This window comes from Trichosurus vulpecula, chromosome 5, assembly GCF_011100635.1.
Source record: "Trichosurus vulpecula isolate mTriVul1 chromosome 5, mTriVul1.pri, whole genome shotgun sequence".
NCBI lineage: Eukaryota > Metazoa > Chordata > Mammalia > Diprotodontia > Phalangeridae > Trichosurus > Trichosurus vulpecula.
In genome coordinates, this window is record NC_050577.1 from 89,137,567 (window position 1) to 89,165,226 (window position 27,660).

Consider the following 27,660-nt stretch of genomic DNA (forward strand, 5'->3'; position numbering starts at 1 on the left):
ACAATTCTGGGCCTCAGTCTCTGTAAAATGAGGAAGTTGGACCACATGATTTCTAAGGTACATACCCACCTTAAAATGCCATGATTTGTAATTGGCCTTTTCACCTGTATAATTTGCCACATCATTAGAGAGGACTTTGAACTCTAGGCTCCTTTAAGTACAGGTTGATCAAGGGTGAGGATTTATAATTAGGTCATAGGGTGTTGTTTTGTAGAAGAGATAACTTTTCTTTTTTAAACGATAAAGGCCATGAGTAGCAAATTACTATAGGTCCCCCAGTCTATTACACCCCCATCCACCTACCCACAAGACGCCATTTTAACAATTCAGTAATAATTGAACTTTTGGGGCCTCAAGGACTAAAAAACATAATTATACCTTGTGTGTAAAAACAGCTGTTTACTTGATGACCACATATGATTTTCTTACCTGCTCATTTCTGCAAAAATAAATGCTGAATGATTCATATCATCCCCTTAGCTCTCTATAATCTCTCAGAATAATAACTCACATTTATATAGAGCTTTAAGGTTTGTGAAACATTTTCCTTAAAGCAACCTTGTGAGGTTGACAAGTATACATATTATTATGTCCATTTTATGGATGAGGAAGCTGAGGTTCAAAAAGGCAAAGCAATTTGCTCATGGTCGTCCAGGTAATATGTCATGGCTGGAAAGTCTCCTCACTCCGCATCTAGCTCACTTCCCACCACCCCAGGCTGCCTTCCTTATGGGTTGCTATCCTGTATAGTTCATCAGCTAGGTGGTTCAGTGGATAGAAGGCTGGGTCTAGAGTTAGGAGTCACTGAGCTGAAATCCTGACTCAGATCCTTGTTAGCTATATGACCCTGGGTAAGTCACTTAACCACTGGCTGCCTTGATTTTCTTAATTGTAGAATGAAGATAATAGCACCTGCCTCCCAGGGTTGTTGTGAAGATCACACGAGATCATATTTGTGAAGGGGATGCTTAATAAATGCTCGTTTCCTTCCTCTCTTCATGTGGAGTCCAACCTTCTGGTAAACAAGCCTCTGTGTGTAGACTTGTAACTGATGACCATACCTCGTGGACAGGTCACTGAGTTGGAGTCAGGAAAGACCTGGAGTCAGTTCATGCTTCTGACACCAGCTGTGTGATTTGGGGAAAGTCAAATATTTGTGTGTCTGCTTGACTTCTTGTATTAGGAGGGCAGAGTTTATAATCTCAAAGAGGATCATAAACATGTCTGAAAGGTTCGGAACCGCCGGATATAAGAAACTCTCAAAGTAGAAGGCAGAAGAATCAAAACATATATTTAGGCCCCACAGTAACCAACCCATGAACCAGCATCCCCATTTTGACATATTAATGAAAAGCTTCCAGGCCCAATAAGTACGCCTTACAAGAGTAACCAGGAGGCTACAGAGAAGCATGATTGCGTAAAGCAAAATCATGCTTCCCCCTCTATGGTAAAAAGATTACCCACTGGCCTGAAGTCTTTGTTCAGCTTCCTCCCGTAGGTCAGCTCTGCCACTGGCAGCTCCTGCTTCAGCTGTGGCTGTGGCTGTGGCTGCGGCTGTGGCTGTGGCTGTGGCTGTGGCTGTGGCTGTGGCTGTGGCTGTGGCTGTGGCTGTGGCTGTGGCTGTGGCTGTAGCTGTAGCTGTAGCAGCCTCTGGCTCCAACGGGAGCTGCTTTTAACCATCCAGCTTCTGCGGGGGTGTAAGGTACGCCGGGGAAAGCACAGGTTCTTTCAATCTGCTTAAACAAGGTGAAGGGGTTGACCGGGAAAGCACAGGTTCTTTCCATCAGCTTAAGCAAAGGAAGCAAGGTGAAGGGGCCGACAAGCTCACTTCCAGTCCAACATTACAAACAGCATTCAGTTCAGGGGAAAAAGCCAAACTAGTCAAGGGCACTTGTTGACTAAGTGCTAAGGAGCCCATTTTTGGTTGCCAATACACTTCTCCTCTGTAAAATGAGGGGATTGGCCTTAAGAATGATCCCTAAAGTCCCTTACAGCCTGAGGTCTATGAGTCTGTGGTTTTTCACTGTAGGGCCTCTGAAGCATTTAGATTTGTAAATGGTTTTCACTGGAAGGATCAGAGTGTCCCATCTCTAATCCAATGCTCCCTGAAAATGCAAAAGATCTTTATGAAAAAAAATGTTATTGGCTGAAACATGTTGAGGTGGCCCTTTTTTTAAAGAACTTGTTCATGCCTAGTTTGTAATGCTCTTCACCCTCTGCTATACCCGAACATACTTATCAACTGTGTGCTTTTAACACTATGTAAATATTAACTTATCATCACTGTAGAAATAGATATGATGACAGAGACGTCAAGACATCTTTCCAATGCTTATTTAACTCAAAATATACATTTATTAAGCATCTGTGGATACAAATATGAAAAAGAAAGGAAGTCTCTGCCTTCAAGGACCTTACAGATCTCATTGGGGAGAAGTCCCAAGAGTACTGCAGCCAGGTGAGAGACAAGGAAATGTTCTGAGCCAAGTTCCCTCCTTAAATGGAGCTTTGGGAGCTCATGGAACCACCCTCCAATCAGAGGGACAGAGCGGGAGGATAAGAGGAATACCAAGGCTGTTGGGATTTTCCCAATAATAACCTTCATGGGGCATGGACGAAAAATCAGACAAGTGCCAGAGTAGTACAGCTGGGTGAGGAATAGCAGATTAGATAGACTCCGTATGACTGAACAACAGTACTCAGTACTACAGCGTAACATTGTTTCCATGGGAAAATGCCCTCCTAGTGTCCACTAGGGATAATAGGAACACATCTCTGGTGGTAACAAGCAAGATTAGAGAGAGGGATAGTTAAAAAAAAAAGTCACTGGCGTCCAAGGGTAACTCTATCAGAACCAGAGAAAGTTCCATTGTATATTTGAATTAGAGGTACTTCCGTAAATCCGAATTATAACCTCCACGGACTGCTGCCTGGTGGTAATTCCATCCAGACGCTAAACTCAGTGATTGAGGAATCCCTGCCTGGAACGCCACATCTTGAGAAGGCCCAGCAACAGGCATGTTTCTCTCGGAAAAGAAAAGATTTCAAGGAGACGAGATAGATTGATATAGTTATACGTGACTATCACAAGGAAGAGAAAGTCTTGACTTTTTTCTTGCCACTGGACATTGATGACTCTGGAAGAGAGAGTGGGCTTACAGCTTTGGGCAGCTCTACCTCACTTAAGTCCAATTCATGCTCAAGCTAAGACATCACATCACCAGTCCTCTTTGAAAATGAAGGACGAGCAACAAGAAGAATTGTAGTTGGAATGTAGAGGAAGCCAGGGAGGTCAGTACTCTGAGCCACAGCCAGAGGAAATGCTGAGAGGTCCAGTATCTTTTTTGTGGAACAGTCTGGAGGCCATTGTCATTGTATCTAAGAGTGTGTGCCTGGGAGTAAGGTGTAAGAAGACCAGAAAGGTTGGAGGGGGCTAGGTTATAAAAGACTTTGAATGCCAAGCAGAACATTTTGTATTTTTTTGCTGGAGACAACAGGGAGCTACTAGGCTCAATAAACTGGGGTTTATTGAGTAGGAGGGGGACAAGAGCAATGGGTGGAAGTTACAGGAAGGCAGATGACATAAGCTCAACATAATAATGAACTTTCTAATGACTGGAGATGTCCAATAATTGAGTGCTTACCATCTCATAGGTAATGAGCTTACTGCCAGTAGGGGTATTTAAACAGAGATTGGATGGCCATTTGACAGGAGAGATTCCTGCATTAGGCGAGAGGTTGGACTAGATGATGTCTTAGGTTTCTTGAAACTTTTAAATCCCATAATTGAATGATGTTTAAGTTCATCCAGTGCTATTTATTGGGAACACTCTAATAATAATTACTGATAACACCTTATTCCTAATTTCAATCCTGGTTTCTTTTAGGATGTGGCTGCATAGGCTATGACTGATTGCAGTTAACAAAATGTGTGCTGATCTGGGAACAGGAGGCCTGGGTAAGTAAGCTGTGAATTAGGAAAATCTCTTCAATCCTGTATACCTTTGTTTTCACATCTGTCAAATGGGGATAATAAAATCTGCCCTTTTAAAAAATGGTGTTGCTTGATTTTTACACTATAGTCATTTCTGCATATACTTTTCTTCCCTTTCTCCCCTGTAAGAATCTATCCTTGTCACAGAGAAAACAATTAAACAGGACCCACCACCAGAGGACCTTGTCTGACAGTATAAGCAGTTTTCATTATATGCATAATCCCCCAGCTCTCTGCTAAAATGAGGGTGCATGTTTTATCATTTGTCCTCTGGAACTAATATTCTGGCTGACATATTTGCCAGAATAGTTTCCATGATCAAATGAAATTATATTTTTGAAAGTGCTTTGAATGAATATAAAACACTACACCTAAGTTATGATCATCATCATTAAGTCATAGGTCAACATTAAGGATGTGCGATTTCATCTATGACTGCCTGTGGCAAATCCCTTCACTAAGTTATATAAAAACCATCCATACTTAACAACTTTAGAGAGAGGCTTGAGGCTCAAAAGGTTTGATGCCCTGACCATGCTCACTCCACTAGTGAGTTTGAACCCTGCTCCTCCTAATTCCATGTCCAGCACTGTCTACTAGACCACATTCCTTCTCATTGTTATTAAGAGCAGACAACTTACATTGGTCATTTTACTATGTGGCAACCATAAAAAATAATATTGTGGAAAGAGAGGCAGCCTCAAAGCCAAGAAGAACTGAACTCAAATCTTGCCTCTTACATACTGGTTGTGTGTGAGCTTGGGCAAATCTCTTAACGTCTCAGTACTCTAGGCAATTGTCAAAGATTATAAATTGCAGAGGAGGTGTCAATCCACATAGGTGGAGAGAGTTTCCACATTTGGGAGTTCCCTATAGCAACAAAATCATTGGTCCCTATCTCTATCCATAATAATAACAATAACAACTTTCTTTTGGAATACATTTTGGCTTCAATTAAAAGAAGCTGATGAAAGTTTTATGAAGTAAATGAAAACCAACAGGAGATAGCTTCTTTTGCTCTTCTATTTCAGGAATAACACAGTCTATCCAAGAATAAGATGAAACAGACTCTCCAGCCCTGTAGGGCATTCTGAAGGACTAAACTCTCTTCTCTCCAATTCCCTCTCCTTCATTCATCGAGTTAGAATCTGTTGCCCTTCAGGCCACAGAGATAGGCCCATCTGTTCAAACAGGCTCTGACCTGATTGATTGGCTTGGGAGGTTCTTATAGGCCAGGGGATCCCTTATGTTCCTAACAGGCTAATAGTATTCTCACTATACACAGGCCCAGAGGCTCGGGCACCTAGCTCCTACAAATTGGAAAACCAGATTAAAAGCACTTTGTAGAAGTGCAGAATAATAATGATAAGATCTAGTCAATTCAATTCATCACATATTTCTTTTACTCTTATTTAGATATATGGTCCTATGTGTTTAGTAACACTATGCTAGGCACTGTTGGGGCAGGGAGGAGAGAAGGTAACAGAAGATGTGATCTCTGCCCTCAAGGAAATTATGGTCTAATTAAAGAAACTTTAACATTAAAAAAAAAATTTACTGATGCCTTTTTAAACCTCCTCTCCTCCATTGGTGAACCTTACTTTGTGAGGAAGAAAAACAGTTAAGCAAAAACATCCGAAACTGTAACCTCATCAAACAGTTTAGAGCAGGCTTCTCATCCTTCTTTTTTTCTTCTCTACCAAGAAAAAAAGATGTTGTAACATCTGTTTTTCAGGACTGAGATTATACCTTGCAATTAATTCAAAGTTCATTTGCTGTTAAGTGTAGGCTTTTAAATATGTTTGTATGTATATATTATATATTATATATAGATACATTATATATATGTATGTATATATATATATAATCGAGTGTATTGTTCTCCTGCTTATGTTTATTTCACTCTGCTCTAATTTTTACAAGCCTTCCTATGGTTTCTAAATTCCTTATATTCATAAGGCACAAGAGTATTTCATTATATACATGTGTGTATATCACTATTTGTTGATCCATTCTCCAATCAATAGACATCCATTTTAATTTCCACATTTTTGCTACCACAAAAACCATTGCTGTGAATATTTTTGTATGTATGAAGCCATTCTTGTCTTTGACCTAAATGATTTACTAAATATTTTTATGTTCCTGCTATGTGCCAGGCACTATGCTAAGCTCTGGAGATACAAAGAAAGGCAAAAAAAAATAGACCCTGCTCCCAAGGAGCTCATAGGAGAGGCAACATACAGGCAGGTATTTACAAACAAGCTATATACAGACTAAATTGGAAATAATTAACAGAGGGAAGGCACTAGAATTAAGGGGGCTTTGAGAAAAGCTTCCTGCTGAGGGTGGAATTTTAGCAGGGTTTTTTGAAGGAAGCCAGGAGGCAGAGATGAGAAGGAAGAACATTTCAGGCATGAGGCACAGCCAGCAAAATTGCCTAGAGTTAGGAGACAGTGTCTTGTGGGGGAAGGTTGCAAAGGTGGGGAGAAGTGTTAGGCATAAGAAGACTTGAAAGATAGGGGGAGGAGGCAAGTTTGAATACCAAACAGAAGATTTTTGATTTGGCCCTGAAGGTAATACAGAGCCACTGGAGTTCACTGGGTAGGAAGGTGATTATGATCAAACCTATGCTTCAGAAGACTGCTTTGACAGCTGAGTGGCATGTGGACAGGAGTGGGCAGGAAATTTTGGAGGAGGGAAAGATTTAAGGGGGAAGATGATGGCAGTGGTCCTTGGTGTATGGGTGCTGAGACCATTCCTGATTGTTTACCATGATACTCTATTTCATTAAGTATTTTTTGCTTTGAATTAATTTGGCTTTAATGTGCATTGATAGGGACTCAGAGATGTAGATTTTAATAACACAAACAGTATTCCTTAAATTTTTAATTGACTTCTTTGCTTTTACATAATTTTTATACCCAAATGTATCCCTCCTCAGTTCCTGAAAAATAAAAAACAAAAAAAATCAGTTCAAAACTAGGGCATCAAACAAGGTAGACACTGTTCTACACTCCTTGTCCTTCACCTCCACAAAGAATCATGAGAGGTGCATTTTCTCATTTCTTCTAAGCACCTATGCAGCCTTGAGTCAGAGGGGAGCTGGTGCCATCTCAAATAACTCACAAGAATCAACTGTTAAATTTTCAATGTGCACATTTACACCTTAGAAATCAGCAAATGCTACAAAATCAGGGCTTGGTTTGTGTATTGATTGTTTAGACTTTTACAAGTGATGGAAACTATGTTAATAATGCAGATTAAACTATAAAACATGTCTCAGTAAATCCTGCCCCCTGCCCCGGTTGGTTGTTAAGCGTTTACCAACGCCCTCCTGCTTGAGATGCACCACTTGGGAAAGGATTGAAGTTTCTGATGGGAAATGTAAGAACCTGTATTTGAGAGTCAACATGAATAGCTCAGGTTTTACTCTAAGAGTAAACAGCAGAAGGTGTCACAATCAAGATCTAGCCAGTGAAAACACTCTGGGAACACAGAGTCCGAGACAGTGAACAGGGAACTCTATAGGTGACTAATTCTCGGTCTGTCAATAGGAATGAGGAACTTGAGACACAGACAACTGGGAACAAAGACAACGGGAACCTGCACTGTGGCCCAGTCACATTATGCTTGCTCATGGTGTTCCAGCCACTCCGTAGTTTAAACTTTAAATGCTTCGGCTGAAGCCCCTCCCCTTAGGTGGCCGGAGGATTTAGACCCTACAGTAAAGAATCTGGCCTAGAGCTTTTGTCCTTGGGTCAAAGGCAAGGTCCCCAGGGTTGGTAAGATTGGGCAGGAGGACTCTGGGTAAACCAGTGGACTGCAAAAGGCCACTGGGGGAGGAAAGGGATGTGAGAGCTGACTAAGTGAGAACAGCAGAAACAGGAAAAGAGAGGGGGCCCAAAACAAACTTCATCCACTTCATCTGGGCCTGCTCCAGATGGCATTTAGCCAGCTACAAAAATAGGCATAGCAGGGCCTAAAAGACATGAGGGAAGCCTAAGTGAAATGAGACAATGAACCTTGAAGAAACCAAATATTTTCGGTTTCTCAGAGATACACATAGGAATTCCTCTGTCTGTTATGGCCTGTGTGTATTGTATTTTTCAGTTTCCGTAAGCTCTTCTTCTGTCCTATGTTCAGCTGTGCTCATCCCCATATAACAAGGACATACTGCCTAGTTAGGTTTTCCTTTCCCAATCTCTGGGCCTACCTCTGAGTTCACATGGACCAGGTTAGTCCTTGGGAGCCTGTCTCTGCAGAAAGGAGACAGGCTCTTTCTCATTTGTCTCTGGCTCCATCCCAGAGTAGGGGTGGAAGATAAAGATAATCACTAAGCAAGCTCAGGCATGGCTTTTGTCTGTGGTCTTCCCCAAAAAGATTATCAGAGTCTCTTCTAGAAAGGCAGTCATTGTACAAGGTAGATAAATAGGGCGACTTTATTTCCTCAAACACAAAAGAGAAAATGTTTTAAACCCAAAATACTCAAAGACACATATTGACAATGACTTAAAGCATGAAACAGTAACCTGTAACTCCCATTAGACACTCCCAGGAAGAATGATATTTTATACATCAAAATGTGAAGATTTTATGGTTCTGCCAAACAGTCATTTTACCTACTTTGGCTCTGTCTGCACTGTCCAAGCAGCTCCGTCAAGGGCCACGGCTTTGAATCATCTTCCTGTGGATTGACATCTCTTGGAAATTACTGTAGTACCTTTAAGGAAGCATATCCTGCTTTGAATCACCTGACCTGCTCAGTGACTCCAGATCTCTCAAGCCCACAACAATAAGCATCAAGGTTGGGATTGTGCATCTCAGGATTGCTGTTTAGTCACCTGTGTTCAGGGAGAAAAAGCATAAAACAGAAGCTCACCTAGATGCCTGGGTACTTTTGCTGCCATGTGTAAGCTGCCAGGGCTATAGAGGAGTCCTTCTTCCCCTGTCGTGGGAGTCCCAAGCCACACATTTAGAAGAGAACAAGAGCAGAAATCATTTCTCCCCTTAAAGTCTGAGTGATCAGCTCTGGCTGCCCAGTGGCAAATACCCTTTGACACAGTTGTCCCATCACAGGGGCAAGGGGAAAGTGGCATATGGGGATCAACCAGAAGCTTCTGATTGTGTCTATCTTTTTTCCCAGGCAGCTAGGTGACAGTGGATAGAACGCTGGGCCTGGAGTCAGGAAGACTCATCTTCCTGAGTTCAAATCTGGCCTTAGACACTTAAGTGTCTAGCAGTGTGACTCTAGACAAGTCACTTCACCCTGTTGGCCTCAGTTTCCTCATCTGTAAAATGAGCTGGAGGAAGAAATGTCAAACCACCCCACTATCTTTGCCAAGAAAATAACAAATGGGGTCAAAGGAGTCAGATATGACTGAAAAGTGAACAGAACGGGCCATGCTCCAGGGACAGCACATGTGTTATCAGAAAGGGCCGAGGCCTACACATACTCCCTAGAAGAGATGGCATCTATTATACCTAATACTTAGGCAAAACCTGCTCTAGAAAGAGTGTGATATAGGAGTGGATTTCTGTATGAACCAGTGCTGTGTCCACAGTAATGAGGACGGTGAGGCCACTGTCTGGGTGATTCTGAAATGTGGCTTTGAGGCAGCTCCAGACAGAAACTTGTGTTTTCTTCCACAGAAGCAAAAGGAGAGATAAAAGGGGTCGGGCAGTGGGAGATGGGGTCGGGTCAATTAAATTTGAAAGAGGGTAAAGTGCAAACCAAATTCCTGGGAACCAGTGACTTTTTTTTTAAAAACAAAATATTTTAAGGGGATCTATGAAACAAACTTGCAAGGCCATCTTTTAAAAAGATTCTTTAGGAAAGAGGGAAGGAGGTGGAAACAAGGAAGAAAGAAGAAATAGTACACCCATTTTGTGGCCAAGTCCTTTCCTTTCTCCCTTCACACACAGCCCCTCCCCCTACCTCAGGTCTTTTCAGACTCCACTCCAGACCTTATGCTGTCTCCGGCACAGCTGACAAAGTGCTGTTCCTAAAAGGCCAGTCTGATCATGCCACCCTCTTGTCTTACTTCCCCTTCTCACCCCTCCTCACTGCCCCCCGGCCCCCAAATTCCAGGAGCAGCTCCCCATTACCTCCAGGATCCAACATAAAATTCTCTGCTTGACATTTGAAGCTCTTCCTACCTTCCTAATATTTTAATTCTTTATTCCCCAAGTACTCCGTGATGTAATCACAATGAGCTTCCTTGTTGTTTCTCACAGCTGACATGCCACCTCCTGACTCCATAAGGTTTCATAGTTGTTCTGAGCGCCTGAAAAGCTCTCCCTCCTCACCGTTACCTCCTGGCATACCTGCCCACCTTCTATAGGAGGTCTTCCCAGGCCAGGTCTCTTCCACTGCTAATACTTTCCCTGTGAGATTACCTTCCATTTACTCTGTAGGTATTTCTATCCCTCCCCTCCCCCTTTAAAAAATTACTTCCTCATCCTTTCATGTGGTGAGATCATACCTCATTCCAAGTGGCCGGTAAGCTGATGTGATTTAACTCCCCTCACCCCAAGAAATAGTTTGTTTTGGTGAAACAGTGGGTTTGTTGGGGGGCTTGTTGTTCATTCATTTCAGTTTTATCTAACTCTTCCTGAGCCCCTTTGGGATTTCCTTCTCCAGCTCATTTTGCAGATGAGGAAACAGGCCAACAGGGTTAAGTGACTTGCCTAGGGTCACATAGTCAGTGTCTGAGGCCAGATTTGAACTCAGGAAGGCCTGGCATTCTATTCACTGAGGCACCTAGCTGCCCCCAGCTCACTGGAAGAGCTGAGGGCAACTGAGCTGACCCTAAGCGTAAGAACTGGGATATAGAAAAGTTCTAAGAAAAATAGCTAGATAGAAAGGGGTCCTATGATGTGCCGATGAAGAGGAGAGGGGAGGCTCAAAGAAACAGAATTGGGCTGATTGCCCTAGCCAGGAGAAAACTAATTAGGGATGTTCTCTGTTCAGACAACAGGGTTGTGGTCACTGGTTAGGGATGAGGCCAAAAGAAGCAGGTCAGGGACCAGAGAGAAAATGACCCGCTTCCCACCCTTCCACAGAGACCTAGGGAGCTGACGAGAGAGAAGGTTCTGCTATTTTGGTTCTGAGCGACCTTATCCAAGTCACTTCATCTCTGTGGATTTGTTTCCTCATCTGTAAAAATGAAGAGTTTGGACCAGATGACTCCCGAGGTCCCTTCCAGCCCCAAGTCTGTGATCCTTTTATCAATGTAGGCCTGGGTGCAGAAGAAAGGGGACTGATGGAAAGGATCCTAATTATCAGTGTAAGGGGAGTGGCAATAGAAGGCCCTTGGAAGGAGGTTTTATTCTTTAAACCTGGGCCAAGAAAAGTGAACAATTCTTACTCATAATTCTAAATCTCTTACTGCAGTAACTGAGTCATTTTACACAGGACAGGCGTGGCACTATTAGACAAGACCTAGGAGAGGATGCTGACCTCTGTGGGTCCAAGCTCCCTTTTGGTGCCCTGGCTGATGGGAATTCAGTTAACATTTAAGGGCATAAGAGTAGATTGTAAGCTCCATTAGGACAGGGACTATGCATGACTTCATCCCTGTATCTTTAGCACCTCACACAGGGTCTCCCTACATTTACATTGTGCTTTACAAATATTAGCTCATTTTATTCTCACCGAACAACCCTAGGGAGTAAGTGCTGTTTTTGTCTTCATTCTACGGATTCGGAAACCAAAGCAGACAGAGGTTAAGTGACTTGCCCAAGACTACACACACAGCTAGTAAGTGTTTGAGGCTTGGTTTGAACTCAGGTCTCCCTGACTCCAGGTCTAGTGTTCTTTCCACTACGATGCCTAGCTGTGTTAGATACTTAAATGAGTGTAATACAAAGTCAAGTGAGATGCTGGGCCTGAAATCAGGAGGACTCCTCTCCCTGAGTTCAAATCTGGCTTTGGACACTCAGCTGTGTTTCCCAGGACAAGTCACTTCACCCTGTCTGCCTCAGTTTCCTCATCTGTATAGTGAGCTGGAGAAGGAAATGGCAAACCACTGCAGTATCTTTGCCAAGAAAACCCCAAATGCGGTCAGGAAGAGTTGGACAGGATTGAAACAACTGAACAACAATAACGAATTGAGATGGGGCAAAGAAGGGATATTGACAAAAGTGTTTTAGGAAAATCTGGGGAAGGAGAGAACACTATTAGTTGGGAGGGCCTAGTCAAAGTTGCACAAAGGAGGGAGGCCCCTGAGCCTGGTCTCAGGAGAAGGCCATAGGGAAGGGAGCCTTCTCTTTGGAGCTGACCAATTCTGTCACACAGGCTTGGGCTAGAATCCTGGGGCATGGAGAATTGAATACAGCTGTTTGTAAGTGAGGGCTATGAAGCAAGAGTTTCCTCATCAGAGTTGTTTAATCTAAACGGAACAGCTTATCTTAGCTCCTTAGAGAACGCTTGATCCACAAAGCTGTGAATGATTCTCTATGTAATATTTTGCCTTAAATGCCAGTTAGTAACACACTTCCATGGCATTTTTTGGACCACCAGGATGTTTGTTTTTGGAGGTTATCAATAACTCCAGGGAGGCCATTCACATTTCACCTAGGGTAGGAATAGGCACTAGACCTTTGATTTCATTGGTCTAGGGAATTTTCAATCAATCAATATAATCAATCAACATTTATTAAGCACCCCTAGTAGTGTGCTAAGTAAGCACTGGGGATACATAAAGAGGCAAAAGACAGCCCCTGCCCTCAAGGAGTTTACAATTATAATGGGAGAGACCATGTACAGACAATAGGAGGCAGCTAGGTGGCTTGGGGGATAGCCCTGGCGTCAGGAAGACCTGAGTTCAAATCCAGCCTCAGACACTTACTAGCTATGTGACCCTGGGCAAGTCACTTAACCTCTATTTGCCATAATCCACTGGAAAAGGAAATGGTAAACTGCTCCAGTATCTTTACCAAGAAAACCCCACAGACAGTCATGGGGTCACAAACTGTCAGGACACGACTGAACAAAAGAACAAATATGCAAATAAATATATACAAAGCAAGGTATATGCAGTATAAATAGGAAATAATTAACAGAAGGAAGGTGTCAGAATTAAGAGGAATTGGAGAAACTTCCAGGAAAAAGATGAGATTTTAGTTGGGATTTAAAGGAAGCTGCTGAGGTCAGCAGGCGGAGCAGAGGAGGACCTTCCTCTACCAGTTTAGCTCTGCAATTTCTCTACAACTTCAAGTCTTTGAAAGCTGCCCAGAGCGCTGTAAAGGCAGGTGACTAGCTCAGGGTTATGCTGCCTCGTGTGCGTCGGGCCTCTTGGTTCCAAGACAAGCTTCCTTTCCACCATGCAACACTGCCTCTTGACCCCTAGACTGGCGTCTAGAAGAGCAAACCGCAGCTAGTGGGCATTTCCAGACACCGATGATGATGATCACGATGATGGCTAATGTTTAGATATCCATTTTGTTTTATCTATATTAACTCATTAAATGCTTATTTAACAACAACCATTTGAGGTAGTGGAGCACGAGTTTTATAATTTCCATTTTGAAAATGAGGAAATGGAGGCGGGTAACATTGACTCACCCAAGGTCTCCTAGCCAGAAAATGGAAGCGCTTGGGTTCTAACCTAGGTCCTCTAATTCTAAATCCAACAGCCTTTCTGTTGTAGTCCACTGCCTCAAATGGTTCTCATTTGGCCGTTTTTAATCATTCTCCTTCCCTATCTGTGAGCTAACAACTTTAGCCATCCCCACTGATCCCTGGGATTTGATTATACTACTTGGTCAGGGTTATTTTTTGACCAACAGACTAATCTTTCCCAGGGTCCTTTGCAAAATCTCATCTTGCCCACTATGAGTGTATATCCCAGGTCTCTGTCTCTTCTTCTCTCCCTCTCTGTCTCTGTCTGTCTCTCTCGTCTGTGATCTCATCAGCTTTCATGGATTCAACTCGCCTTTCTACATAGTCAACTCCCAAATCTACATATCCAGCCCTCATCTCTCCTCCCCAGTCCCACATGTTCAAATGCCCACTTGACATCTCCACCCAAAAGTCCCATATTGTTGTGGTTTCATGGTGTGTTGTGGGGGTCATCTTGAAAAAATTCATAGACTCAGACCATCTCCAATCCAAGCAAAGGCATTTATTGAGAGTGACACCTCTCCAGCAGGCTGAGTTCCAAGAGGAACCAGCAACTTCAGTAAGACAAGATAGGCAATTTTATAGTGTAATGATGCTGATTATACAACAGAAATTATGACTATTAAAAAGGCAGGAGGGGTTTGTGAAGGGATTAGCTTATAGGGGAGGGGTCTCAGCCTTGGTGGAACTGCACATGTGATTACCCACAATGCATACAGATAAACCCATGAGGGGGAAATATATGTATAATGATATTATAATAAGCCTCTCTACGTCCTAAGTTGACTTAAAGGACAGCTTTTGCTATTACTGCTTAGGTGCCTACTTAGGGAAAGTCTCTTCTATTGCTGTGGGGTCCACATCCTGCTCCAGCATCCTGGTGGTGCTACTTTCTGATTGGCTGGCTGTTGTGGTCCTTTCTGAGATTAGATGGATGTGGTTGTGGCTGAGCGCATGGACATAACTGCTGTTTCTGTGGGGAAATATAAAGAATGTATTTGAGGGCAGTGGCTGGGATTCCAACACATGCACACACCTGCTGTTCTAGTGAGGCATATATAAGGAAGTTAGGATATTGAGTGTATATGGGTTGGGGGGGGGGTTCCACAGTGACTAGGTAAGGGCAGTGGGCCTGCTGTTCAGTGAGGCCTATGATTGAGTCTGGCAGCCTGTGGTGTGGTGAAAGCCAGACTGTGTGGTTAAATCAGGACGTTATATATTAAATCAGGACATATTCAGTGAGGCCCATGAGGAAGTTAGAATATTGGGGCAGCTTTATTAGGATTCCATCATCTTGACTCCTGGGTGAATTGGATTTAAATGAAGCAGAATTGATTCTCAGCCTTATTTGGGACAGCTTTATTAGAATTCCATCAATATGAATCTTAGACTCAGACAGTCCAAAACAGAACTTGTTTCCTTTCCCTCTAAATGTTCCTCTATTCCTTATTTCCCTGTTTCTGTCATGTACACCACCATTCTTCCAGTTAGAAACCTAGGACTCATCCTGGACTCTTTACTTACCTCCCATATCCAGTCAATTGCTAAGTCTCATGGATTCTGACTCCTCAATGTCTCCTCCTACCTCCAGCCTCTTCTCTCTACCCACACCACAATCCTCCCAGTCCACGGCCCTTACTACCTTTCACCTGGAATATTGCAATAGCTTCCTAATTGGTCTCCTTGGATCCAGTCCTTCCCCTCTGCAAATCTCCTCCACACAGTTGCCAAATTGAAATTCCTTCAGTGTAGGTCTGACTAGTTCACTCTCTTACTCAAGAAACTTCCCAAGATCCCCACTGCCTTTAAATTAAAATACAACCTCCTCAGCTCAGCATTTAACGTAACGCCCTTCACTATCAGAAGCCATTCACTATCTGACTCTCTCCTGTCTTTCCTAGCAAATTGTGTATAATTCCACCTCACACCCTATTCCAGCCTAACTGGCCTGCTCTTCCTTATACAGGACATTCCAGCTAGGCTGTTCATCCCTGATGTCTGAACTGCTCTCACTCTTCACTTCCCCCTCTTGGAACCCCTAGGCCCCTTCAAGGACCATCACCTTCCAGAGTCCTTTCCTGATTCCCTCACTGTTAGTGTGCTGTATGTACCCCATTCCTCCAACACAGTAGATTTACTTTGTATATAGCCTGTATTTACTTGTGTATGTATACGTATATGTATATGTATTCCTCCAGTAGAAGGTAAGCTCCTTGAAGGCAAGGACTGTCTCGTTTTTCATTTATATCTCCAGACCAAGTACAGTATATGGCACATGGTAGGTGCTTAATAAATGTTTGTTGATTCATTTCCTCCTTTTCTTGAGTCTGCTATTTCTGACTTTATGGAAAAGTTGGGACTGGTTGAAGGGGAAGCAGAAAAAAAGGAGAAGAAGGAAAGGGAGGAAATGTAGGAGGGCTCCTCAAGAGTTGCTTTTACCAGATTAGAAGTGAGGAAGAAGAGTTTAAGCTCCAGCCCACCACCCCGCCCCCTCCACAAGATCTCTAACATGATCCCTCACTCTCTAACTTACCCTCCAACAGTGTCTCTTAGCTCTGCCTGGCACACTTGAGGCACTTAATAAATGCTTGTTGATTGAGTTGATTGATTGTTAGGGCCAACAGGGGAAACGAAATAAGGCAATGTGAGACACTGTTTTCCTCTGCCTTTGCTCTAAGAGCCAAGGACCATAGAAAAGTTATAGCCAGACAAAGTACCCGGAAAGAGAATGAGGAAATGGCCTTCAACAGATGCGGGGGACCCTCAAACCTTAGCAATTGGGTTAATCCACAGTCATCAAAGTGATGTCATAGTTTCAGTAGGCTTTCTAGGGATGACCTACTTCCTTTGTACAGCCACACCTTGTTTGGTTAGCTATAATGCAGGGGAATAGGAAATTCTGGTTAACTGGATCTTCTGGGTTAAGTCGGGGCCATCTGGAAACCTTTTGGAGATCCACCCTTGTTGACAGTCTTCATAAAACATGGACCTGTCTGTCAGGGATTGGTGAACAGAATTGAATATTTGTTTAATGACTGAGGCTCTCTGAGGGCTTCATGATCACTGTTTGGTCATTAGTCCTCATTCTCCAGGAGTAGACACAGGGATGGAGCAAAACATCAGAGGTAGGACTGAATCTGTCCTGAGCCCAGTGGAACCTCTGTAAGTTGGTTTTTCAATAAGTCTCTGATAGAAGGACAGCAACAATTTTATGCAATCCAGCAAGCATTTTCTGAGTGCCTATCATGCACTCTGCTAGGTGCTGGCTAGGTTTTGTCAAGACCTGTGATTACGGGTGATTTCTGGCCTCAGACACTCACTACCTGTGTGACCCAGACAAGTCACTTTAACCTCTAAGTTTTCTCAACTGTAAAATGAGGATGATAATAGCATCAACCTCCTAGGGTTGTGAGGATCGAATGAGGTAATATTTGTAAACGTAGTGTCTGGCACATAATGGCTGATTAATGAATTCTTGTTCCCTCTCCCTTCCCTCCACCTTCCCCATCAATGTAGGGATTTTCCAGTGTGGAACTCTCCCCTGATGCAGATTGGTAGCCCTGTAACTTAAGCTGTGGGCTTTGAGAGGTTACTTGACTTGCCTAGGGTCACACAACTAGTGTGTGTCAGGGGTAGGTCCTTCTAACTCCAGGGCTGGAGCTCTGGTCCTCAATAGGTGCTGAGCCAAAGAAGATAAGCCCCTTTGTTTTCTCATTTGAGGGATCCGTGGTTTTATAGGTGCAGAGGCAGAATAGTCGAGAAGCCCCTCTGTGCTGTACGATGGCCGAGGTCTCTGCTGCCCACTTTAGTAGTGTTGTGGTGCCTCGTTGTGGAGCGATAGCCCTGTTCTGGAAGTCTGAATGCGGAGTGCCGGTTCTGATAGATCCAACCTGGAAAGAATTTGAGCATGGGCTCTGGTGATGGACCATATATTTGACTTCCCACATCTATATTTATGCCTTTGACCTCCTCTCTCCCCTTTCCGTTAGGGACTCGCTCCATTTCTCATTCATAGGAATGCAGGATCGTAGATTTAGAGCTGAGTGAGTCCCACCTCCTCATTTTACACATGGGAGAGGTGAAATGACTCGCTGTGGCTCACATAGCTAGCAAGTGTCTGAGGCAGGATTTGAACCCAGGTTTTCCTGTCTTCAGTTCCAGTCCCATATCTATTATACCACACTGCATCAGTCCCTCCCCACCCCACCCCCACCCCCCTGCCACTCTCTTTCATTTTCTGACTTCTTATCTACCGACACTTTGCTGGTTTTCTACAAATAGCTGTGTTCAATTTGAACCTCCATAGAGTTGATTCTTAAAACTATGTATATAGTCCTACCCACTTTCTTCTTGAACCCTAGTCTTGCATTAGTAACTGCCTGCTAGACAGCTTCATCAGGATTTCTGATTGGTAATTCCAATTCAACATATCTCAAACTGAGTTTGTCATCTCTCTTCCCCCACCCCAAACCTGGCACTCCCTCGAATTTTGAGGTTTCTTTTGAGAGCACCACCATACTCCGCATTGCCCAGGTCCACAACCTTGGAGTCACCCTTGACTCCATCCCCCTGCCCCCCAACCCATATCTAGTCAATTGACATGTTCTGCCTCCTCTACCTCAATGACATCTCTGATATCTTTTATGTTCTCTCACATTCCTACCGTCCTATTCAGACCCTTATCACCCCTTTGGTAGACTATTATAATAACCTCCTGATTGATCTCCCTGCCTCCCCTCTCCCCCTCACCCCCAATCCACTCTTTATAGAGATACCAAGATAATTTCGCTAAGACACAGGGCTAACCATGTCACCCTCCTATTGCCTCTTAAGTAAAATAAACCCTCATGGGGCATTGGTGGCTGGTACCCACAATCTGGTTCTAACCTATCTTATAAGCTTGATTTCACATTGCTCCCATGCTGGCCTAATAAACAGTTCCCACACTCAGTGTCCTAGCTTTTACTTCTGTTCATTCTCAGAAGCTGTCCTCCCCCTCCCCCCTCACTCCCTCCTCAGCTCTATCTTTCAGAATATTCATTTTCCTTCAGTGCTTTGCTTGGGTGACACCTATTCTGATCCCTCCATCTGTGAGGATTCTCCCCCTCCTCACATATTCCCCAAGCACTTCATCTGGATTTCTCATGTGCCTCACTATCTTTTATTATCTTTACCCATAAATAGGTCCTGTCTCCTCCACTTCCATTCTTCATTCCACAGGAGAAAGTACACTTCTGTAGTGTCAAAATTGTTGCACTTTCGTCTTTGTATCTTGTATAGTCACAATAAGTGTTTGTTCAATTGAATTGAATTCTGAAGAACTGGCTGAACTCAGGCTAATTATGAACAGCTGGCAGCTAGGTTTTTTTTGTTGGTTTTGCTCTTTTTGGCTGGAGCCTGGGTAGAAGGCCCATAGCAGTTAATCAGACAAACCTGCATCTATGTCAGAGGCCTCGCTTCTTCCTACCTGTGTGACAAATGTCATTTATCTTCTCTGACTAAAGGGATATGGTGGGAGAAGGCATCCCACTGAGCGCTGCTCCCCAGCCTTGGCTCTTCTGCTGCATCACAAGGGGAGGGAATAGAGACCAAAAGCAGAGGAGGGGCCACAACTCTTCCACTATCTAGTCAAAGGCCTTCATGGCCCCACTGGTGAAATGGAGGCGTTGGACTCAATGACCTCTTTCAGGCCCCGCCCTGTCTTGCTATGTATGGTCTGATGTTTTCTTAAAGGGGGGGGGGGGTGGAGGGCAGGAACAGAGCTGTTAAAGAGAGGAACTGAATCAATGCCCTGCCCTCCCACGTGGTCCTACAGCCTGAGTCAGACAATTGAAATGCAGCTCAGCCACGAGTTCTCACCCTGGCTCAGCTGTTAAATTACCACATGGTCTTGGTCGAATCAACTAAATAAGCTTCAGTTTTATTATCTGTAAAATGGAGGTTCCGATGCTGACTTCCCACCAGCAGTTGTGTTGAGTAATTACTCATTTAAAAAAAATTAAAAAAAGACTTCCCTCTGTTGGCATCCAGGGTTCCTGAGGTCAGTTGGCTGCCCAGCATCCTCCTTCCTGCTTCAGGGTGGTCCTGGCTGAGAGTCATCTTACTCAGTTTTCCCTTTGCTGCCCTTCAGGGAGGTTAAAGCCTGGAGGGATGAGAAAAGGAGACATTCCTGTGACTTGATTCCTTTTTTCTACAGCTTGTCATTCTTATTTTACACATGAGGAAACTGAGGCCCAGAGGCCAGATAGCTGGCATGCATGGCAGCAGGCATTCCAACCAACCCAAGTCTCCTGATACCAGGCCAGAATTCTTTCTTTACGTTGTTCTTTCTCTAATGAGGTACATAGATTTAGATTTAGGGCTCGAAGGGGCCTCAGACAATAGTTTAGTCCATTCTGCAGATGAGGGAACCGAGGCCCAGGAAGGTGAAGGGCCTTGCTCAAGGTCATATAAGTGGTACGTTGCAGAGCTGGGAGCTCTTGCCTCCCGGCACCATTGTCGGCCTCTCAAGGACTTTTAAGTGACTCACCAAGCCCAAATTAACCTGTTTAGTTAAGATCTGATCTTTTCCTGTAGGACAGTTTAAATGTAAAGTTTTCCTGGTGCATTTAAGAGATGACTGCAAAAATCTGATTTACACAGAGCCCGAGGATGAAGCAAAGTCCTGAAGACCTCGGTGCGTCTCCAGCTACCAGGATAGGAAAGGGATATGGTGGGAGAAGGCATCCCAGTGAGCGCTGCTCCCCAGCCTTGGCTCTTCTGCTGCATCACGAGGGGAGGGAATGGAGACCAGAAACAGAGCCGGGGCCATCTAGTCAAGCACTCGGTGAACTAGCTTTGTGATCTCGGAAAACATCAAGTCCACCTTCTGAGCCCCAGCTTTTATTGTCTTTCAAGCGGGGATTATAGAGATAGGGAGAACCCCTGCTCTCCTGACCTCACAGGCTCACAGATCTAATGTGAAAGGGGACTCAGGGGTTTCTTCCAACCACTCTCATTTTACAATTGAAGAAAGGGGAGCACAGGGAAGTGAAATCACTTTCCCAAAGTTAGGAAGGTAGGTAAGGCATCAGAGGCACGATTCGATGACCTAGGTGCCTTGGCAGATGCTAGGTGGCACAGCAGATAGAGTGCTGAATTTCAGTTCAAAACCAGCCTCAGACACTGACTAGCTGTGTGACCCTGGGCAAGTCACTTCATTTCTGTTTGCCTCAGTTTCCACTACTGTAAAGCACAGATGATAATAGCATCTACCTTTAAGGGCTGCTGTGAGGATCAAATGAAATGGTATTTGTAAAGCACTTAGCACGGTGCTTGGGTACTTTAAAAACACTTAATTTTTTTTTCTTTCTGTTTTACCACACCAGATCAGATGAGAGGAATAATTTGAACAGGCTTTGAGAAAGAATGAAAAGACTATTGAAGAATGTTTATCATTTTTGCAGGCTCCGGAGCTGGAAGGGACCTCAGAGGCCAAGCACCCCACCTCAGGAAACCCAAGCCCAGGGTGATCTTCCCAAGGTAACAGTCATCCACAGGCCACAACCAGCTGAGCTTCATTCATTTCAGTTCTAGTGACTGCCTGCCCTTGCGGGGGCACTGCTCTGCTTTTCCTAGAGAGGAGATGGTGTATGTGAGTTAGGGCCATAACTGCCCAGGCCCTTGGGTGGAGAGAGGCGGTAGGGACGTGCCCCCCTATGCCAACGAAACAACAATCATCAGCTGTCTGCGAACGGGGGAATTGAACCGTCCTCACTCCCCACCCTCCCTCTCCCCCCACACAGTCTGCGTGTCCAGTCGTCATTACCATTAATAATGTGAGGCCAGGGGGAGAGGACCAGAAAGAAAACTCCAATGAGAGAGGAAAAGGGCTGGGAGTCAAAGCAAGGGCATAGAAAGGATGCACTCGGCTGTCATTCTTGACACTGAAAAAGGAAGAAAGAAAGGAAAAAAAAACGGGCTATGGAAGAGGCTGGCAACGTTACCAGAAAGCTAATTAGGCAGAAATGCAAGGATAACATTTCAGATTTCCGGTGTGCCCTCCTCCGCTGACAACGATCATTGTTTGCTCACAGCCCAGTTGACTTGGGGGCTTCTCAGAGTAATTGCTCATTAGGGCATGCTTTGAATATGCAAATCTTTTGGAGGCCTGGCGCCTTCACTGTGGGTTTGGGGGGAAGCAAAGGGAGAAACTGGGAAGCTCCAGTTGAACTGTAGGGGGTAATACTGCTGTACACACAGCCCTTCCCAGACCAGCTGCAGGAAGCAGATAAAGCTGTCGGCCGGCTTATTATTTGACAGAACGTGTCTATGTGGAGAGAATCCCATTACTCTCCACTCCCTGAGCCCATTCAGGCCTCCACAGCCATTGGCAGGGAGACTTAAGGAAAGATCTTCTGGTCTTGATAGCCCACTGAGGTTTGGTGCATTGTTAGCTTCCAACGGAAGCCCCCAAAGGGAAAAACTGGGAGGAAAAAAATACATTATACTCCTCATTGGCCATCTCTCTCTCTCTCTCTCTCTCTCTCTCTCTCTCTCTCTCTGTCTCTCTCTCTCTCTCTCTCTCTCTCTCTCTCTCCCTCTCTCCCTCTCTCTCCTCTCTCCCTCTCTCTCCCTCCCTCTCCCCTTCCCCCTCCCCTGTGTTTCCCTCTCCCTTCCTCCCTCCCCTCCTTTCCCCCTTCATCCCTGTGTCTCTCTCTGCTTCTCTCTGTCTCTCAATGCTAGCACCATGTGTGACTCACTTGATAAATGTTCTTTGACTTCATTTGCTTAGACATTGGCCGAAGTGATATCTGGCCACTTTGAGGCAGGGCCAAGACTGATTCCCCTGATTCCGAATGACAGGCAGAATGGGTCTCTAATGGTTCTGTCAGGGCTAGGCTAGAAACCACTCAGTTGATATTTCTCTCTAGCCAGCTGAAGCAGGGAGGGAACGAGGGGATGAAGATGGGGTGCTGTGTACCATTAATACAAAAGAATCGTGTGTGCTGGGGGTGGGAGTGGGCTGAGTGAGGGCTGATATGGTCTTTAACATCTGTAAGCAGTTTATCTCTTTGATCTGAGTAGAAGATGGGAGATTACAGTAGTTGTTTCCATTCTAGGGGAATATCTAGATGGGTGGAATTCATCCTTTGCTCACGTATTTTTACACAAACTCCTTTGTATTTCTTTCCCTTCTCCAGACATTTTTTCTTTTTTAAAAGAAAAAAAAAACATACCTTAACAAGTCAAGGAAAGCAATCCAATATTCTTCCTCAACACCATGGAATGGACAACTACAACAAAGCCACAAAACATTCTTAATTAGTGGGAATTCTAAAAGAAAATGGGTTCTGATTAAGACATTTTTGTAGTTAAAATGTTCTTTTTTGGTTTGTTTTAACTCTTCATGTTGAAAATGTTTCCAAAATATGAATCAACTTTCCTGCCCTAGTGAGGGGAATCCAGTGAATTCAATTGAATTCTTCCTAGGAGGGGTCTTGTGGGACCTAGGGTCACCATGATCAACACTGAGCAGGACTGTGGATGGAAATGTAGAAAAGTGTGAGAGTTCAGATCTGAAGTGTATCAAGTCTAGAATATTCTCCAAGAGCTGCTGTTGGAGATAAAACCTCTAAATTAACTTGGATTTGGCATTTTGGCATTTTCGTTTGTCTCTTGCTTATTAGGTGAATGCTGAGGTGTGGGGTGAGGGTGGGGAATCCAATTAATTGAGGTTCTGATGATTAAATAATTAGCTTTTTTTGTGATTTGTAAAATCGGCTGATTTCATCAGCATAGGAAACATCCCTCGCTGATGCAGAGCTGCCCAGCATCTTCCTTCCTAAGTCCAAGTCTTTCAATGTTTTTCTAAATCTGCCAGATCATCATTTCCTATTCCACAGCAATATTCCAGCCCAATCATGTTCTATCGGAGAGATTGTCTAAGAAAGTTCTCCCCCCGCCCCATTTTCTGCATTCTTTCTATTCTTGGTAGCATAGGCTTTATTTATACAAGAAAATGTTCATTTAAAATAATCAAAATTATCCATTCTGCACTTCAGCAGTGCTCTCACCTTATAATACAGTTTAAGATCTGATACTACTGAATCTGCTTCCTTTACGTCTTTTAGCCCCTCGTTTTTTTTTTTTTGAAGTTCCTGAGCTTTTGTTCTTCCAAATGAACTTTGTGGTTATTTTTTCAAGAGTTTAGTATCTTTTATAAGGAAATATTTAATTCATGAAACCTTTCACAGTCCCTATAGAGTGTTTCCTGTAGAAGAAGCATCCGTACAGAAACATATTCTGCATCTCTGGTTGCCTCTGGAACCACTGGGAAGAGTGATAATAATGATGGCTAACATTTATGTAGTGCTTACCATGTGCCAGGCCCTGTGTTAAAGGTTTTATAATTATTAACTCATTAGATCCTCCTAACAGCTATTATTATCCTCATTTCACAGATGAGGAAACTGATGCAAACAGGGTTAAGTGACTTGCCCAAGGTCACACAGCTAGTATATATGTCTGAGGCAGGATTTGAACTCAGGTCTTCTTGACTTCAGATCCAGCTTTCTATCCACTGTGCCACCACAACTCCTTGGGGCTGTTTCCTCATCTATAAAATAATGAGACTGGATTAAATCAGAGGTGTCGGACATGCAACCCACAACACTCCTGACTGGACCAAGCCAGAAGCAAACGTAATTGGGAAGTTGACAAAATAAATAAAATATAACAGAATATATATAATGTCAATATGTCATTTTCTAAGTTAAGATGCATCTACAGGGCTCCTTATGCATAGTTTAGTAACCCCATTTCTATTTGAATGTGGTACCACTAGATTAGATGACCTCTATTCTCCTCTCTGAATCTAAATCCAAGATCCTGCAATCAGGGAAAAGTCCTGGAGAAGCTCTGAGAAGAGGGGACAATAATTGAAAGATTCTCACATGTATTCCAAATATCGTGTGGTCCACCAACATGGGATGTTTGCCTCTCTCAATTGTAACCATCAGCCCTGAGGCATCAGGGTAAAGAGCTCCTCCACCCTTCCTGCCTTTCCCTTGCCACAGTCCAAGCAGCACTATGCAGAGAGCTCTTACTGAACCTGTTCTTCCCACTTCTACCCCATGTCTTTATCCTCAAATTCAAGGCACCCTCCTTGTTTGTGAGAATCAAAGAAGGAAATATAAGCACACTCTTCTGTCTCTAACTGCTAGTAACATTATTCCCTCCCTCCCATACCCCTTCTTTCAAAGGGAGATTAGAAGCATGATTTTTAGAGATGGATATGTATCTTGCCTTGAATCGCTCTCTGAGAATATTTCTTCCCCTTTCTCTTTTTCTATTACTGCATTTTTCTTTTTATTGCTTTTTTTCTTTTTGGAGTGCGGAAGACAGGGCAATTGAGGTTAAGTGACTTGCCCAAGGTCACACAGCTAATAAGTGTGTCAAGTGTTGAACTCAGGTCCTCTTGATTCCAGGGCTGGTGCTCTACTCACTGCGCCACCTAGCTGCCCCCCCCCCCCCATTTTTCTTTTCAGATGAAGGGATATTTCATACTTTGTGTCTGGGGTCCCTCCCAACTCTGCAATTTTTGTGATTAAAAAAATAATCAGGGAGGTGGGAGGGAGAAAAAGTGCTTGTTAATTAAAAAAAAATTAGGTATATACAAAATAAAAAAATTCAAGACTAAGGAATTTTTAAAAGCAATTATATATAATAGAGGGAAAAGAAGAAGCTCCTTAGAATAGAAGTTAAGCTTATAAACAGAATTGCTTAAATCAGTCCTAGTTAATGTAACTGGGATGACTTGCATGTGACTTCATTAGGTCAAGCTATCATTTTGGCTGGGGAAAAAAAAAACAACAAAAAACAAAACCTCCCACGGCCAGGGCAAGGGAGCTGTTCATTTGGGAATTAGGAAGGAATATTCCAAGTGAACATAGGTGTGGCATTTACAGAAGAGGCAAAATGCAGAGCCCTCTTTCAACCCTGATGTTCCTTTTTAAAGAGAGAGAGAGAGAGAGAGAGAAAGAGAAAGAGAGAAATGCAAGATTGAAAAATAGAAACGATGATTAAAGGTCATTCTTCTGGTGTGTGGTGCCTCCAAGCAGGGATTAATAAAGTCAGCTGTTCCATCAGCTTCGAAGGCATCTTATACTGTTGGCTCATAAGTTAAGCAGTAGGTTCCTAGAGGCTAAAAATGAGCAGGAAAACCTATTCTCTGGAGCAAGTTGCTAGCCAGGCACAAGGCCACCCTTTCTTAGAGCATATCTTGAAAAGAATGCTGGAGGTTTGGAGCTTATGTAGGCGATAAGTTGCTTATGAGAGATTGTCAGGTTTGTGTACATTTGTCCTTTGCAGTAATGGATGGCAAGCCCTGAGGTGGGAACAACTGACTCCATCAGGCTAAGGATGGAATAAGGTCATTGTACCGGGAGAGTCAATCACTGAAACCAAAATGTGGAAGGGGATTTTTTTTTTTCTTTAGCCTCTATGCCTGTCTGTTTGCTGACTTTGGCATTTCTAGGGACAAAATCATGAAAGTCCTCTGTGTTTATCTTCCCCCAAAATGAAATGTCAAACAAAGCACTTCCTTTTGACTTCCTCTAACTGAGGAGGGCCACTGTGTGGTTTCTGAGTTGTGGCCCTTTGAGCCAAATACAGCCAAATCAAGTTTATCCAGATTCTAAACAAAGTAGTCTGTACTTCCCCACAGCTTGCCTGGTAATCATCTCCTTTTGGCCGAAGAAACTATGACGCTGATGGAAATGTGAACTAAGTGCAAAGGGTGTGTGTGTGTGTGTGTGTGTGTGTTATATACTATTTAGCTGGGAAGACTGGTCGTTATTTTCCCAATCCAAGACTGAATCATCTTTGAGTGTGTCATGGGTCTGTTTTGGTCCCTCCCCCCCCCCAGCCCCTTGGGTCTCCAACTGAGATGGGTCCTTGCTGAGCCTGGTTGAGTTCAGTGAATTTGGTGAAATGATCAGCAAAGTAGATCCACTCCAAAAGCCCAGCCTCAGGAGACATAATGATGGATAGGACCATGCATGGAATGATTCTGGTTTGACTTTGATTTAAATCAGAGTTTCTTAATGTAGGGTCCATTCGACAGATTTCAGCGGGGTCTATGAATTTGGATGGGGAAAAATTACAGGGTCCCTCTCAAGAGTATGGGAAATGTGGAGATATTATAAATGGGCTTGGAAGACTTTAGCAAATCACACTTTAGAATCTGGGGCTGGATAAAGCCTTTGAGCTCTTTTCCTCCAATCTTGTTTTGTAGGTCAGGAGACTGAGGTGATTCGTTCAAAGTCAAATAGCTAGCTCATAGGTGTCAGAGCTGAGATTTGAACTCAGATCTTTGAACTCTCAATTCAGTGTTCTGGCCATTATGAGAGGGTTCAGTAAAAATGACTTCCCAGCCAGCTTATCCTACACTTGGATTCAGCAAGCCTCCTCCTGCCAGCAGCCAGAAAGGGCCAGGGTTTCTCTTGTTGCTCCTCATGTAGCCGGAGATGCACCTCAAGCCAAACGGCTGGTCTGCTTGCACTGATGAATAGATGATGAGGGCAGAGGCCAGCCCGGCAAACATAGACAGAACCATAGTATGTACGTCTTTGGTATGGCCCTGTTCTCAGGTACAGAGCTCTTCGTCCAGGATGCCCCCATCTTCCTTTCCCCTTGGTTTGAGCCATTGGACACTGACTCTGGGCTGCTTTTATGGATTTTTTTTTCCTGTTTCTTCTTTCTGGCTTAGTCTGAGTCTCTTGAAGCCAGCTTTAGCCTTCTCATTCAGGCTTTGTTCTCTCCCATCCCCTTTCATGTTGCCATGGAGAGCTCAGGCTCTGAAAGTAGCCTTGAACGCTGGCCTTATGCTACTGATATACTTTTTCCTTGCCTACTGACTCCCTGGCCTTGATTCTGAGTCTGATGGCATACTTTCTGACAGGCATCTCCAACTAGCTAGATTTCTGTTTCTAGCCAGTCTCAGCCTGCTCTGTCTAGAAGCTGTCCATGAACCAGTATTGACAATAATTCTATCACCTGA

The 27,660-nt window shown here is 43.8% G+C and overlaps 1 long non-coding RNA gene across 1 annotated transcript in view; it reads left to right on the top strand.

Annotated features, from left to right (window-relative positions):
- The first annotated feature begins 3,887 nt into the window (after window positions 1-3,887).
- LOC118850139 overlaps window positions 3,888-27,660 on the top strand; it is a 30,421-nt gene continuing 6,648 nt past the window's right edge. Inside the window, exons 1-2 of the long non-coding RNA XR_005010455.1 lie at window positions 3,888-3,958; window positions 21,065-21,140. This is a non-coding gene — a long non-coding RNA (uncharacterized LOC118850139). The remainder of the gene's footprint in view (window positions 3,959-21,064; window positions 21,141-27,660) is intronic.